This window comes from Myotis daubentonii, chromosome 10, assembly GCF_963259705.1.
Source record: "Myotis daubentonii chromosome 10, mMyoDau2.1, whole genome shotgun sequence".
Lineage (NCBI taxonomy): Eukaryota > Metazoa > Chordata > Mammalia > Chiroptera > Vespertilionidae > Myotis > Myotis daubentonii.
Window position 1 is genome coordinate 19,276,256 of NC_081849.1, and position 17,043 is coordinate 19,293,298.

The window sequence follows — 17,043 nt, forward strand, 5'->3', positions numbered from 1 at the left end:
ATATGTCTTCTCTGGAAATGGATATTAAAATTATTTGCCTTTTTTTCTTATTGGTTTGTTCATCTTATTATTGAGTTGTAGGAATTCTTTACATAGTCTCAAAAAATTTTCTCTGTGAGATATTTGTATTGCAAATATTTTCTCCCAGCCTCTGGCTTTCCTTTTTATTTTCTTAATGGTGCCTTTCAAAGAGTAGAAAGTTTTAAGTTTTGACAAAATTGGTAGCACTGTTCTAAACACTTAGTTAAAAAGCAGAGACTGACTCTATGTTATATACCTGAAACTAATATAATATTGTATGCAACTCTAATTGAAAAATAAATCTAAATTTTTAAAAAAGCAGAGGTTGATAGATGGATAAGAAAACAAGACCCTATATGTTGGCTAGAAAGACACATTTTAAATATGAAAACATAGACAGGCTCAAAGCATAGAGTTGGAGAATGATATACCATTCAAACAAGAAGCATAAGAAGACTGGAGTAAATATGTTACTACATGAAAAAAGGTTTTCAAGACAAATGATATTATTAGAAAAGAAGAGGAAAATTTCATAATGATAAAAGGAACGAGGAAGACAATAATCATAAGATATGTGTTTATTTACAGAGTTTTTAAACACATGAAGCAAAATTTACAGAATTAAAAGAACCATGAAACTACAAGGTCATATATTAAGAGAGTTTAATAGTTGTCCATTGGCAGTTGGCAGGATCAGACATAAATCTGTACATTGCTTAAATCTAATTTGTACAGAGCACTAGACCCAGTCATTGAAGAACACACAGTTTTTCAGGTTCACCTGGTACATTTATCAAATTAGAGCATGCATTTAAATTAATTTAAGAGAATCAAAATCAGATGAAATATATTCTCTGCTGGTAACAGAATCAAACTAGGAATTAATCAAAGTAAGATATCTAGGAAAATCTCCCACATAGTTCAAAATTAAACAAAAACAATTCTAAATAATTTTTGGGTCAATTAATGTTTAACAATTTTTTTCTTCAAAAAACTTTTTAATAAAGGACAAATGGGGAAAACTTTCATCAACTCTTTCACAGAGTTTTTGTGAAGAATAAGGGAAATGAGGGAGTTGAGATGAAATTGCTTTGACTATTTGGAGGTGATGTACAAATACAGTATTCTCTAGAGATAAAACTTTGAAGTCTTCTCTGAATAATAGCAAAATCCTTCTAGTGTTATCTTTTGTAGTCAAAGAGGACAATCATGTATCAAAGGATAAAATCATGCCACTTTCGCCACCAACTCCTCTGGTTTTGAGACATAGAACAATCTATCCCATGATACATGGCTGCCTTCTAAGAACCAGGATCACTGCCACCACATTCTTCTTTGATTGTTCACATATTGTGTTTGCGATAAGGACAGAAAGTATTCTTCTAGGAAAACTGCAGAATGTTAGGTTTTAAGTGGAAGTTGGTAAACTAAGGCAATTTATGGTGGCCTTCAAGGACTTCTCTTAGTTCAATTCTCTATTCTTTATTCTTTTATTTTTTTTCTATTCCTTCCTTTTTCTTCTCCTATGTCATTTCTCTTTCCTCCCCCTTTTTTCTCTAATTACCTCTTCCCTCCACTTCCTTTCTGTCTCACTTGTCAAAATTAGACCCATGATGGAATTCAGAACTAAAGATGATCCTCTTAATTTACTGGAATTCAATAATTTTACTTTAAAGAGAAGGTTGGTCTTGATGCTGTGGCCAAGAGTAGTTTACTTTCATCTGATATAAGTCCAATCCTGTGACCACTATTTACACCTTTGAATTATAAGTTCCAATGAAACCCATAAAAATTGTTTTGAGAAATGGCCTTTTCTTCTCTGTGAACTGCTTCCACCAGTAAAATTGCTGTGTGATTGGAAAAAGTGACCATTTTACAGACAAAGTTAATGAAAGTCTTGAAAGATTATCTGGGTAAATTCCAGTTATCAGAGGAATTTTTTAGGCTGTAACTAGTTTCCAGAACAGGAAAAAGCTGTTCTTAGCCCAAAAGTACATTTTCAGAGATGCATGAGAGAAGACAGTGATGACACGGACCTCATCCTTCCAAAGAAAACCAAGTGGATCTGCGTTATAAGGTTGCAAATGCAAGAAGGAGCACGTAACAATGGCTGCGATACATATCCCATGTGGTAAAGACTTAATGGTCATTAAATACAGATGTCAATATACCAGAAGTGAAGAAAACTACCAACTTTGCTATAATTACCAGGAAAACTAAATCAAATGCATGAGTTTTCATTATTTCAGGTTGGTTTATATTTGTCGGCAGTGAGAAACTCGCTACCTCATCAGCTGGTTTTGCTACACAAATACCCAAATAACCAGAGGCCCAAGATGAATGAAAGACTTGGAATTTAATCATTTCAAATACATTTTATATACACAAAATTCTGCTATATATTGAATTTATTATTTTCTAAGATAGATAATGCCTGACCTCCTTGTATTTCCAGTAGAGAAGACACATACTGATTAGATGTGTAAAAAAGAAATTAAGTGCATGAAGAAGTATCAAAGTGTGCTATGAAACATGAGAATAGTGGTAGCCTAATTAATAGTTTCAGTGGCAATAAAGGAAAATTTTTTGGTAATTAAATTTAAATTAGCCAAAAAGGGGTTGATCTAAATTATTATTACTATTGCTCTGAGCTTTTGATATATTGCAAATGAGTTGGCAATTAGTTTTTTTTATGAGAAATAATGAAGTTCAAACTTTGGTTGCCACATAGCTCTATGATAAGTGAAAGTTAGAAAATTAAGCATTTTCCTAAATGGAAAAATGAGTCGGCTCTTTGGATAGCACATACTAAGCGTGGCTTGGGACATCTGGACACTATACTAAGCCTTGTCTCAATCCCTAAATATTATGTGGCCTTGGATAGGATACCTAGGAGCCTGTTTCTCCCTTCTTGAAATAATAAAAGAATAATAACACCATTCCAATTTATTTTAAAGGAACATAATGGTGCTGAGTAAAAAGTATCCCAATTCTTTGAATACGTGAAGGTTGTATAACAGTGGTCATATAGGATTATTATCCTGTTGGATACCAATGTTAATGTTTTAAAAATTAAAAGAAATTTTTACATTGCTCTCCTTGCAAAATCTTTGGCGTGGGTAGACAATATGTTATTTCCCTCCCACTGTCCATTCTCTTTCCTGAGGAGTAAAATATGTGTTCAGACAGAAAATATCCATCTCAGAAAATATGGAGAGTAGTCAAAAAGGAAACTAGCAACCTTCTTCATGAATATTTAAAATAACTGATGTAAAAGTGCACCTCCATGCGTGCTAATTTCTGTTATTTTAAATGTCATCTGTGGTTTTCACTTAGAGAGGACAAATCTTAAAGAATTTCTTTTTCTGCACAACATAATCAGGTTGTAAAGATATAACCAATCAGTGATTACAACGCATTTTGTTACTATTAGCACTAATAAGAGAAAAACTGACTTTCAATTTATCGTAGCCTAATCTGATATTTAAATCAGGGTTTCCTAATCTCAGAAAATAATCAAGCTACCCCTTTTCTATATTGCTAAATAGGTAGGTAGTAGAGAGATAGATGATAGATAGATGATAGATAGATAGATAGATAGATAGATAGATAGATAGATGATATATGATAGCATTTTTCTTCTTGTCGTACCCATCATAATAGCCAAGGTTGATCTATGGCCAAGTTTCCAATGACTGAACAGTAAGAGAAAGAGATTATTGATGCCTGAAAGAATCCTGTTGTGTTGTTTCTCTTGGGCCCTAATATATCTCTACTGCATTAGAATGAAATATTAGGTCTGAGTGTAGCATTTCCATTTGGGAGTAGGGCACCAGCTGTCTTCTTAAATTTCCATGCCACTTAATCTAGCTCTAAGCTTGGTTAGCTTTCAATTCACAAAGGAGGCAACAACAGCTATGCAGGGTCACATTTTCAGCAAGGTCTCTGAGGTAATGAAGTGTACAAAGTATGCTAATAAGGAAAGCAGCTAAGCTAATTCCTTGAGGCAGGTGCAAATATATGGCTTTAAGAGCCACTTTCTGATGCAATGCAATAAGTGACCTGTGAATCGGAGGAGTAACATTGGGAGGCAGGAGTTTGAGAGTTTCCCAGAATTGTTGAGGGATTCCCACTCAACTAGCCTCGCTGATGCTAATGTTGGATTTACCACCTCAAAGGTCCATCCCATCTGCATCATTATCAAAAGACGCTAAGGATCAAAACCCCCAAGATGTTCATGGAGAGAGACACTCACATCAAAATCATCTGTTGTACCAGTCATCTCAATGCATAAACTAAACCAGCAAAAGATACAAAGTTGATCTGTCTATTCTATTCACCACTAAGGTTTTTCATAGGCTTCCTGGTATATTTGCCAAAATCTCCAAGTTCTTCATGCCTATGTTAGGTCAGAGGTGGGGTGGGGGCGGGTATCTGCTTTGTACCAGTCCTTTAAGGAGTCAAGTAATTTCTTCAGAACGTGATGTTCTGGAGCCTCAGAGTTCAGAACACTCCCCTGAAAATGATTTCTCATCTGACTCCTTAATATGTGCTTGTCAGAGAAATTGCTTATTAATATTATTTCACTGAATTAAACCTGTACTACACAACCATATACAGAAAAACATATGGGAAAGAAAAACTGAAAATTATCAGTTCTTTGCATATCTTATACCTCTTAACAATGAGTATGGAGTTCATAGGCATAATCCAGAATAAATCATAGAATTAGAATAACAGAATATTAATGCTACAAGCTATGCCCCGATATCTGTCTCTTACTATCGTTGTAAATGCTGTATAACAAAACGCCTAAAACTCAGTGGCATAAAATGACAATCATTTATTCTCTTGTTGACAGGTCACCTGGCATGGCTTTGCTTTGCTTGCTGGCTCTGGGACTACTGGTCCTTTGCATCAGGCTCAGTCTTGAATCCAAGTCTGCTTTCTGAGCCTCATTCTTGGCCTGCAGCGATCTCAGGATGTTCTTCTAATGACAGTTTGGACTATACTAGACACGTGAATAAAAACATGCAATGTTTCTTAACACTTAGGCTCAGAACTTTCTCATTAGAACCGACACACAGTTACTTCTCCCACATTCCATGGGCCAAGGCAAGTCACAAAGAGAAGAAACATACAAAGAAGTAACTGGGGGAATAATTATCCTGTATAATAAAGAGCTAATATGCTAATTAGACTGGACGGCAGAATGACTGTCCAGAACGACCTACTGGAATGACCAGTAGGTGAGGAGCGGGGCTGCATGGCAGCTGGGGCTGTGAAGGCCTACACTTGCACAAACTTTGTGCATCGGGCCTCTAGTTGTTGAATAATAAATAATTCTACCCGAGCTGTAAACAATAGCCCAACCTCTTTACTTGCAGAGAAGAACATTGGAGGCATGATCACGAGTACACACACATATGTGTTGTGTGTGTATGTATGTGTGTGTGTGTATGTTTGTGTGTGACATGATCCTGGGAACACTAAAGATTAATTTCAAAACAGGAACAATAATAACAATGTATTCCATGTTTTAAAACGGGAAATTCTGCTATCTTGTAATATAGTGATCTATGTTAAATACTGTACCCTTTTTGAAACTGACATTTTTGCCAGGTGTTTTGATGAACTGCTGCTTTTCAATGTTTATTGGAGGCAGAATAAAGGGCATGATATGAGGTTTTTAAACTTGGTGACCCCTTCCTCCATACTCGGTAGATACATGCCTACAAACAAACACACGTCCACCCCTGTATGGCAGCGGGAAAGAGAAAACGCCAAGGTAGAAATGTAATTACTGAATGTAAAGCGAGGCCCAGCCCTGACTGGATTTGGAGCTGCAGAGCTTTCCTAGGAGCTTAGGAATTCCAAGGATAAAACAGAAGCTTCTAGGCAACCCTTTACCAAGTCTGTCATTTTGTTCCCTGGAATGTGAAGTGTGGATCGATAATCAGGGAACAATCCTAGCAGAGCCAAGACTGTATTCCTTTTCTCTCATAGGCATGGAAAACAAACATTATTACTAGTTAAAATTTACAAGGCTTTTTTTTAATCTCAGGAAAGCAGGATGTGCTGACAAAATAGGTTAATCAGAAGTTATAAGTAAGAAGATTTTCTTTCTTGACATAAATCCTAGGAATAAAAAAATGGAGGGGATACTATTTCAGCTGTGACTGGTTTTGTGTCCTGAACAGCCTGCAAACTCACCCTGGAATCACTCTGAAAGTCACTCAGCACACGTTACTGCGCTGCAGGTGCGCTCCTAGCTTTCCCGCCGGCTTGGCCCTAAACGGTTAAATTCACCCAGCACTTCACTTTTAGAACAAGTTTTCAAAAACTCCCCAAGACTTCCTGAATCCAGTGAACGTAGAAAGAACAGGCAGTGAACTTGACACCACTGCCATCCGCTTTGGTGGACACGTGTTGGTTTGCGAAAGGACGCACCGACCGTGGAATTAATTCTGCAAGGCAAACGGCAAAATTCACACTTGCTTGACATTAATGATTTTACTCTTCTTAGGATTTTTGTTAGGCTTGTATCCAATTTAGGCTTTGGTTTTTCATTATAGATTTATAATGACTACCATAACATTTATCTTTTAGATGTTTTTCTTACTTTGAGTTTCCATTAAATTAATGGGAGAATTGACATATTCTAATAGAAACCCTATGTTTTCCCCATTATCATAACTATTACTTTTTTCTCTGCAGGAATTCAAATTAATATTTTCAGCACATGAAGGGAGGGGTTCAGTGGCTTAAATGTCTTTAAGACAAAATTGGTCTTTCTATAGTTAAGCAAAAATATTCTTTTATTTTTCTCTTCCATTATAGTTTGCCTTTATCTTCTAACATAAATAGGAAATATAATTGGAGAGAACAAGAGTCTTCTTTGATATGATCATGTAATGGATGCAAATGGAAAGAATAGAAAGACCAATACTTTTCTTTTTTATGAACTTTATGTTATTTATGAAACTTTTTATAATGCTCACTTGGAGATATGTTTATTGATTTTTTTTTGAGAGACTGAACCTGAAATTTAGGCATGTGCCCTGACGGAATGGAACCTCAATCCCTCAGTGAATGGAATGATGCTCCAACCAACTGAGCTAAACCAGCCAGGACATGAAACTGTTTTGATGGTATGTGTTTTCCAAAGTAAGCAATCCAAACACCCTCCTACTGCCTCCTGCACCACTAGGCTGTTTAGAAGAAAAGAAAATGAGTCAGATAGACCTGTATTAAAATTTCATCTCTGCAAATAACAAACTAACTGACCTTGAGTGAGTTATTTTAAAACTATTCATTTTTGTTTTCTTCTCTGGAAAAATAGTATTAATACCTATTTCATAGAGTCATGATCAGGATACATTACTAGTACATATGCAAAGTACTTGGCATTTGGTGGCTACTCAGTAAATGATAACACTTACTATAGGATTATATTTGGAAACTAGTAGTATATGGCAAGCAAAGTCAAGATGAATCTGGGTTCGAAATCAGACTCCTCCACTGGCTATATGAAGAACTGCCTATAAGTTTACCCTGCATAAGACTTAACTTCTTACTTTCCTAATTTTTATAGGTCATAGGGTTTGGGGGTGGGGGGGCGTGGAATTCTTGGTCCTTGGCCCCTTACTAAGCTGTCACTTAGTAAGTGGTAGCCAGTAGTACTACTGGTAAAAGTAGCAGTAACAGCACTTCCTGTGAGCCAGTGAAAATCCTTATTTGATAAAATTCTCATAATTTAATTTTCCTGTTATAATTTTAGTCCCCAATTAGATAAAAATACAGTGAGATCTTCCATAGAAGCTCCACTGAGACCACATTTATTTTCTGACACCTCACCAATCCCAGGCACCTATATAGGGTATTCCCCCAAAAGTATGCACATACTTTGAATAATTGTAAAATACTCATTAAAATACTTTTCATTTTCAAAATTGAGCTAACAGCTGTTCAAATGTGTATACATTTCTGGGGATGCCCTGTCTGGATTGGTCCAACAGAAAACTGACAGCTGTCATTGTGACTTTTCCAGGGACCCTTTCCAGCCCAGTCTCGGGGGGGGGGGGCGGGGGGGCTCTCAGAGATGGAGAGGACTCACATGCACTAGGCTAGAAGGTGACAGCGTTGCCTCCTTACCTTTACCTCCATGGTTCATTGAGTAAAATATTTCCTTGGAGGAAACCTCTACGTATCTGAAAGGACAGGCTGAGATATAGGAGGAATGCTCCTGACTCATGGGCAGTTGACTGCCTCAGTCACCTGCTCCCCCCCTGACAACCAGAGCCACCTCTTCCAGCGTATGGAAAGCTGTGACATTGCTCTTGCAACGCCCTGCAAGTTCAGTGGGGTTGGCTTCTTGCTGGAAAGAGTAATCTCACTGGGCCACGAATCATATATTCTACTGCTTATTCACAAGGCAATCATAAAGTTCCAGCAAGGCAGTCATAAAGTAAAGCTTATTTTTATTTAGAGGTAATGGGTAGAAAGAAGGAACAGCAAGAATCATTTTTTTGGTTGACACAATCCTTAGTGTTTCTTCAAAGGTTGTTGACATTTGTAATTCAAATGCCCAATTTGCCTTTCCTCTTGCTTTTATTTAAGGAGAAAAAAAGCATTTTATTTCATTTATATGGTGCCAGCAAAACCAATGATAAAAAAAGGAAATTCATTCAATCAATGTATCTCCTTATGTTTGTAACTTCAGTTAAATAACTGCTCTGATTGATTTCCCTTTAGCCTCCATGAATTAATTGTATGAATTTCAGATAGTCTCATTCCCAAACTTCAGTTCGAGGACATTTGTAGGTCTGGTTGCATAAGAATCACTTTGTGAGCTTTACAAAAAAATACAGATTCTTGGGTCCCATTCTTGATACTTCCAATTCAGAAGCTCCTGATGCGGAAATCTGTATTTCAACAAAGATTAACTCTCAGTGGCAATCTTAAATTTGTCATATGCAATCCCAAACTGGTAATTCAGATGCAAAATAGAGAGTTTATAGCTTGCTTAGGATCTCTTGCTCTGAGTATCATAATTATTTATCAGCCAGATTACTTGATAAATTCTTATAAGTAGGCATATCTAAACAGGGTACAATTAAAAAAAAATACCCGAGGATATTTTTTCATTGATTTTTAGGGAGAGTGGAAGAGAGAGGGAAAGACAGAGAGAAACATTAATGTGAGAGAAACACATTGATTGGTTGCCTCCTGCACGAGCCCTGACCAGGGCCCAGGCTGGGGACAAGCCTGCAACCAAGATACGTGCCCTTGACCAGAATCGAACCCGGGACCCTTCAGTCTGCAGGCCGATGCTCTATCCACTGATCTAAACAGGCTAGGGCCAGGGTGCGATTTCAGAGCACTGGCTTCTAAGCCCATGAGACAAGTGGGAGGTTTGGGGAGCGTATACATTAGGTGTTCTCTCCCTCTCTTTCCTTGTTATGATGATTGATGTCTTTCTGTATGTTTCCCCCAATATGGTAAATAAGTAAAAAAATGATTGAACAATGATACTGCATTCTAAATCGAAGAAGGGATCCTGAGAAAAGACTAGTCTTTGAAACTGGCTTCAGATGAGAACATGGCTGTAGTGTTGACTACCTATCTGCAAGGTCTAAAGAGACCCTTCTCATAACCACCAAACATCATTAACCAAGGAGTTACATCTCTAATTTCTGCTGATGCCAGTCATGTTACTGGTTCCCTAGCAGGGGCCTCAGCCCCTAAATTCAGCCAGCTTTTTAGTCAATCTTACTGTTAGTCAGAAAGCAAGATGTGGATCAGTGAGAATCTTTCCTCAACATTGGAGTAGAAGGGGCAAAATCTAAAGTATATGTTCATCTCAAAAGAGGTCATTAATTGCATACGGGGCAGCATCTATTTTTGTAGGAATTGCCTGAGAGAACAGAGCTTAGGGCTCTTAAAAAAACAGGCATGCCTTACTGTCTAAAGAAATTAGAAATGATCATTTTTATGTAAGGATGTCAGCAATCTGGCAAAAGAATTTTTATAAAAGACAGTCTAGTCTAAATGGCAGCCTAAAATATCCCAATATGGGATGAATGTGGTATTTTTCCAATGTTGTCACTTGGAAAAGAAACAACTACAACCATTTAAATGAATCTGATGTAGCCCTGAGCCATTAAGATTCCTTGAAATAGCAGAAAGGAGCTAATAAACTGCAGAAGGATAAGAGGCACCCAAAAGGTGTAACGATTACTCATAAAAGAAAATGAACTTCTTTGATTGTTCTTCAAATTGTCACAAATCAGAAATGCCTCTTTATAAATCATATTAAAGATAAAAAGACAAATCCACTTTTGACATGTTCCATCATGCCTGTTATGACTCACAACATGAACTTATATTTTTCTTTCATTTACTTGGAATGGTTGCTGATGCCAAATTCATAGGCTAATCTATATTGATAGATGGATGGCATATGGCACCCACTGAAGAGCTTCTTAGCCCCTTCGTTTTGGAACTTTCTACCCTGCCCACAGAGGCCAGCCCCTCTCATCTTTATTTAAACTGTGTATCTTCTACCTTCAGACCATCACTGATTAGATCAAAACTAAACACCTGACCCAAGCTGGATTAATCTCATTCTCTCTCTTCAGAATTTGGTATTCTTTCAGCTTCCTTGGAATTTGCTCTTGGTAAAGTTTATACTCATCTACTCAAATAGAGGTGCTGGAAGAGGGATGTACAGGACTGCCTTATTTTCTTAAATGGCAAAGGAATTGAGAATTTAAACAATGAAATCAAAAGAGAATTCAGTGCCAGGCCGGTGTGGCTCAATGCTGGAGCATCGACTCATGAACCAAGAAGTCATGGTTCAATTCATGGTCAGAGCACATGCCCAGGTTGCAGGCTGGGTCCCCAGTAGGGGGCATGCAGGAAGCAGCCAATTGCTGAATCCCTCTCCCTTGCCCTCTCCCTTCCTCTCTCTGAAATCAATAAAAGCATCTTTTTTTAAAAAAAAAAAAAAGAGAGAGAGAGAATTCAAGAATAATTAAACATAATTCTGTGATAAACTCTCTTCTCTTCCCAACCACTGATACTATATGGAGAGCAAAGAAACACCCCTCTATTAATGATCTCAGTTTTATTAATGATAAGAGCAATAATGGCTTTTGACATTAAAAAAAACAGCAAAATGGTTTCTTCTTAAATATATTCTCAGTATACCTTAACAATAAAAAAAAAAGAGTGCAAATGCAGGCAGAGTCCCAGTTTTACTATTTGTTCTGCATCTGATGGCTGGACAGCAAATCACTAAATCATCTGCCCCTGACATCTCCGCCCCAGCGCTCCCAGAGATGTCCCCACAGAGGACAAGGCAAGTGGCCCACTAGGCATCACTACCTGTCCTGCTCTGAACTTCAGTCCAGGGATGAAGAAGATAAAAAGGTGTCTCCTAACTTCAACTCCTTTTATTTATATTTAGCGTGTTTGTTTGTGGGGTACTCTTTAATCCTCTCCCAAGGATATTTTTCCATTGATTTTCAGAGAGTGGAAGAGAGCCGAAAAGACAGACAGAAACATTGATGTGAGAGAAACACATTGATTGGTTGCCTCCTGCACGTGCCCTGACCAGGGCCCAGGCCAGGGAGGAGCCTGCAACCGAAGTATGTGCCCTTGACCGGAAGCAAACCCAGGACCCTTCAGTCTGCAGGCTGATGCTCTATCCACTGAGCCAAACCAGCTAGGGCTATATTTAGTTTTGATGCCAAATCAATCATCAGTCAAGCAAACAAACCTTAGAAAATAAACTCAACGGAAAGAGTGAAAGAATAGAATAAACAGGTATTATTTATAAAATAAAATAACTAGGTACCATTTTTTCTCCATTAGGAATTAGAAACTTGAGATAGACAAGTATTTGCCCAAAGTCACAAAATTAGCAAGTGGTAAAGCCAGGATTTAAACATGACTTTTCAGATATTGATTTCTGACCTGTGACATGCTACTAGTGAAAGAATTTTAAATAAATAAATCTTTTGTTTAAGACATTGAAAATTGACTTTAATTTTTTTAAAAAAGTTTGATTTAAAATTTGTTGTCTTAATCAGAAGGAAAATTTTATTAATGCACTTTGTCCTTCTGGCATTTTATTTTGCATCTCTGTTCTCCATGCAAAGGCCAGATTGAGAGCCGAGCAGCAGAAGGGATGAGACCAGAATAAAATAAATAGAAACCACTTCACTGGTAAAAGTGTTCTTGTATTTCCTTTTAGAAGACATTTTAAAAGGCTTATTTTATCACCATCTGTGAGAAATTCAGTTTCAATTCCAGAAAACAATTGAAAGTAATTTAGGGAGCAAATGTTTCTTTAAATTGTGAAAAAGTTTTTTGTTCATTTGCTTTTAACAGAAGATGTGGAGACTGGTAGAACAAGTCACCTTTCCCTGTAAAATAACCGTGATGTCACTGCAAAGGCATTATGGGAGAGGAGAAAACCCCACTCACATTTAACTCACAGCCCCGGAGACTTTCCCTCTTAGCATTTATTTGTGTGAAGTTACACAACTCTTTAGGGGTTGAATGTGTCGTTCCTCTTAGCTTGACCACTGTCTCCTTTTCTTCCCTATGGAGCCAATGTTTATTTCTATCGGAACTCTAAATCATGAGTCGTTTGACACTCCCGGCTTACCTTCTTAAGCTGAAAAGTTTAATTTAATGCTGTCTCCACTGCATATGACAAACAGTTCTCAAAGCAGCAGCTTCATATAAGGAAAAGGGTTCTGAGCAGACATTCTTCTTGCTCGGCCCCCGGGACTATCACAAGGGTTGCCCTCAGAAGCCAATTCTAAACTTCTGCCTCCTGTTGTGACGCGTCATCTCACCACCTGTGTGGTGCATCACTGTGGCCCAGACCCTCTTCCAGATTCAAGACTTTCCTACCCAGCTGCTGGGCATGTTGGAGACTGAGGGCTCATACCTGAGCTTTCTCTGGAAATTGCCCAGACAGAAGCGAGCTGCCTCATTCAACGTTTCACCTAATCTATGAAGTAGTAAATATGGGGAGAGATAAGCCCAGCCCCCTTGCCTGTACTTGAGCAAATGAAAGTCCATCCAGTGTCCGGAGTGCCCCAGGAGACCAGCTGAGGCTACTGCTAAATGCGTGACAGTTACACTTGTCTGCCCAGCCCTGTGTCCCTGATTCCTCAAACTGCTGTTTCCAAGAACACTCCCCAGTGAAGCTTCTGCCTGGAGATCTCAGAGACTCAGGGCTTGGGTTCTGACTGCACATTTGGAACACTTGGCTTCATTGCAAAGACGTGGTTCATAAGCTCCTTCATTCATTCATGAAGCATTTTTCAAGTTGTACAAATGTCAGACATAGTACTGATTGCTCAGTGATAACTAGGACAGATGTGATCCCTGACCACCTGCAGATTGTGTTCCGGTGGGATTTATAAGAAAAGAAATGGATACTTATAACAAATTGTAATAGGTGCTACAATAGGAAAAAGGCCATCCAAGGAGGGAGGACCAAATCCGTTATTGTGGGATTAGGGAAGGGTCTCTGAAGGCAGTGAACTCTTGCTGAGAACTGAAAGGTAAATAGCATGACCTAGGTTGTGAGCAGCCAGGTGACTGATGGTAGAGGAAATGCTGGGCTTTGAGACTCTGAGGGCAGAGACAGTGTGCGTCACCGAGAGAACGTCAATGTAGCCGGAATTTAGAGTGCAAGGCAGAGGAGTGGCTGGCATTAGGGCCATGTTAGTGGCTGGATTTTAAAAAATTGAAGGATATTTTAACAGCTTCATTTAGGTATACTGTATAACAGGGGTCCTCAAACTTTTTAAACGGGGGGCCAGTTCACTGTCCCTCAGACCGTTGGAGGGCCGGACTATAGTTTAAAAAAAAACTATGAACAAATTCCTATGCACACTGCACATATCTTATTTTGAAGTAAAAAAACAAAACGGGAACAAATACAATATTTGTATTTGCATGTGGCCCGCGGGCCATAGTTTGAAGACCCCTGCTCTATAATAATAAAAACGTAATATGCTAATTAGACTGGACAACCTTCCGGACGAAGCCAGGGCTGAAAGGGAAGCCCGGGTCCTGGGTACCAGAGGGAAGCCAGTGCTGGCAGCCAGGGGAAGATAGGCCTACTCTTGCACGAATTTCATGCATCAGGCCTCTAATGGATGTATAATAAACCATATACACATATACAGTTAACATATGAGATTTGATAAATACACACTTACATAACCATGATCACAATCAAGACACTGAACATACCTGTCACATCCAGACATTTCCTTATGTCCCTTTATAAGTCCTTTCTTCCAGCCCTTCTCAATCCTAGGATTAACCCTGATAAATTCATGTCACTCTAGATGGCATTTTTTAGACTATCATAGAAATGAAATGACCTATTATTTTTGTCTGGCTTTTCCATGCATCATGCTTATTTTGCAATTTATTTATGCTGTTCATATATCAATATTTTATTTCTTTTTATTGTTGAGAGGTATTTCAGGGTATGAATGTACCACAGTTTATCCACTCACTGTAGATGAACATTTAGCTGTTAGCTTTTACAAACAAAACTGCTACAAACATTCATGTACAAGTCTGTGTGTGGACATATGCTTTCATTCCTCTCAGGTAATGCCCACGAGTGGGATGGCCGGGCCATATGGAATGTGTATACAGTCATCCCTGCGTATCTCCTGGGGATTGGTTCCAAGACTCAAGTGGATACCAAATACTACTCAAATCTCTTATATAAAATGGCATAGTATTTGCATATAACCTAAGCATATACTTCTTTAAATCATCTCTAGATTACTAATAGTACCTAATACAATGTAGATGCTATGCAAGTAGAAGTTAAACTGTTTAAGGAATAATAACAAGAAAATAGTCTGTACATGTTTAGTACAGATGCAACCATCATAGGCCTTACATAAAACACATCAGAAACAACATATCTTTTTAAAAAATATTTTCAATCCAAATTTGGATGGAACCCAAGGATACAGGGGCTGACTGAATTTAACTTTTTATAAAACTGCAAAAAGATTTTTCCAAGATTGCATCATTATACAACCCCACAAGAGTTCCAGTTCTTTCAAATCCTCACCAATACTTGGTATGGCCAGTCTTTTTAATTTTTGCTCTTCTAACAGATGTATAGTGGTATCTGACTGTGGTTCTAATATGCATTTCCTTAAATATTTTATGAGTTTTAAGATTTTGTATTTTTGACTGGTTATAAGCAATATGATCACCATGTGTCTTGGTGTCAGTTTCTTAATGTATCATATGCTTGGCATTTACTAAAGTTTTTAGAACTATGGGTTTATATTTTTAAATAAATTTGGAAAAATGTTAGGTGATTATTTCTTCAAATATCTTTTCTGTCTCATCTCCTGTCTCTACTTTCACTCAGAATTCAATTGCACAATAACCAATGGACACAGACACTAGAGGGGTGAGGGCATGTGCTGGGGGATTTGGGGGGGCAGGGAGAGATCAATGGGCTACCAGGAGACATATGTAATACTGTATGTAATACTTTAAACAATAAAGAATTTATGAAAATAAATAAAAAAGTAAAATGTAAAAAGAAATTCAATTGCACATACATTTAGTAACTGGAAGTTATCCCACAGGTCTGCGATGCTCTGTCCATCTTTTTCACTGTCTTTTTTCTCTGGGTTTCACTGTGAAGCTTCTCTATGTCTTCAGGTTCACAAATCCCTTTTTCTGCAACATGTATTTTGTAATTAATCCTATTCAGTATTTTTTTTAAATCTCAGAGATTGTAGTTTTCATCTATAGAAATTTTATTTGGTTTATATTTAAATATATCATGTCTTTAACATAATTAACCTTCCCTCTAGCTTTTTGGAAATATGCGATGCAGTTATAATCACCTTTCTAATGTCCTTTGTTAATTTTAATGTTAGTGTCAGGTCTGGTTCAGCTTCAATTCATTGAATTTTCTCCTCCTTACAGATCACAGTTTCCTGCTTCTTTACATGGTTGGCAATATGTTACTGTATGTCAGAAATAATGAATTTGATCTTGTTTTGTGCTGGATATTTTTATATCCTTATAAATATTCTTGATATTTGATCTGGGATGTGGTCACATTACAGTTTTGTTCTTGCTTTTATCATTTATTAGGCCAGTGTTCAACTTTGCTCTAATTGTTCAGTTTAATTATTCACCACCACCAAGAAAGAACTTTCTGATTATTCTACCTCGTGCTTCCTAAATTATGAGTTTTTCCAGTCTGGCTGATAGAAATAGGCACTCTTCTGGCCACATGGGAGCTCCAACTACTGTTGCCTCAGATCCTTTCAAGTAGCTCTTCACTTGGCCTCACATAGGTTCTTCACATGCCATCCTGATCAGCACTCAGCTGAACACTCAAGAGGGATACTATTCTACATGTCTCTGAAGTTCCCTCTCTGAGCACTCATCTCCGGTACTCTGTCCTGTGTCCTCTAGCCACCGTGGTCTCCCCAGACTCTCAACTTTCTCCTCAACACAAAGAGTCAGCTGGGCTGCATTTAGGTCCTCTCTCCTGATACTGAAACCTGGAAGCACTTTCAAGGCAGTAAAGTAGGGGCAATTGTAGGGCTTGCCTCATTTGTTTCCCATCCCTAATAGATTACTGCCCCTTTTTGCCTCATTTCCAGTGTCATAAAAATATGTATTGTTTCATATATATTAATTTTTATGTTGTTATTTCAGGCAAGATAATATAATAAGTTTGTTTTCTATTTCTCCAAGTTGGCTGGGAACATTGCAGGATTTTAAATAGATAATAACTTGATTGATTTTGAGAAACACCCAGTCTATAGTATGGATAATGTTAGACTAAAGCAAACCCAGTGCAGACAGAAATACCAATGGGTAAGTTTTGTGATAGGACAGGTGAGAAACTTCAGCATGTAGTATTATTCTGCTCGGTCAATTATCATCAAAGAGGAATCATGATAGTCACCATTGTGTAGAAAAGAG